This window comes from Apium graveolens, chromosome 11, assembly GCF_009905375.1.
Source record: "Apium graveolens cultivar Ventura chromosome 11, ASM990537v1, whole genome shotgun sequence".
NCBI classification, from domain to species: Eukaryota; Viridiplantae; Streptophyta; class Magnoliopsida; order Apiales; family Apiaceae; genus Apium; species Apium graveolens.
The window spans coordinates 165587840-165588093 of NC_133657.1; positions in this window are offsets into that span (position 1 = coordinate 165587840).

Consider the following 254-nt stretch of genomic DNA (forward strand, 5'->3'; position numbering starts at 1 on the left):
TTGAGCTTAGGCCTAAGAGGCCCAGCTAGGCCCTTGATCCACATCAATTTTAGGAGTTGCCTTATGGTCAGAAGAGTTTAGTGTAGAAGTTTTGGAGGTAAAATTGAAGTATAAGAGTGTCAAATGCACCCAAAAAACCATAGATGTCATTCTGAAATTTACTATAATGAGCACATTCACTTATCACATAGTTTTAGAGCACTTATAAGTGAAGATTTGGTTGACCACCATGGCTGAAAGATAGATTATAGTCA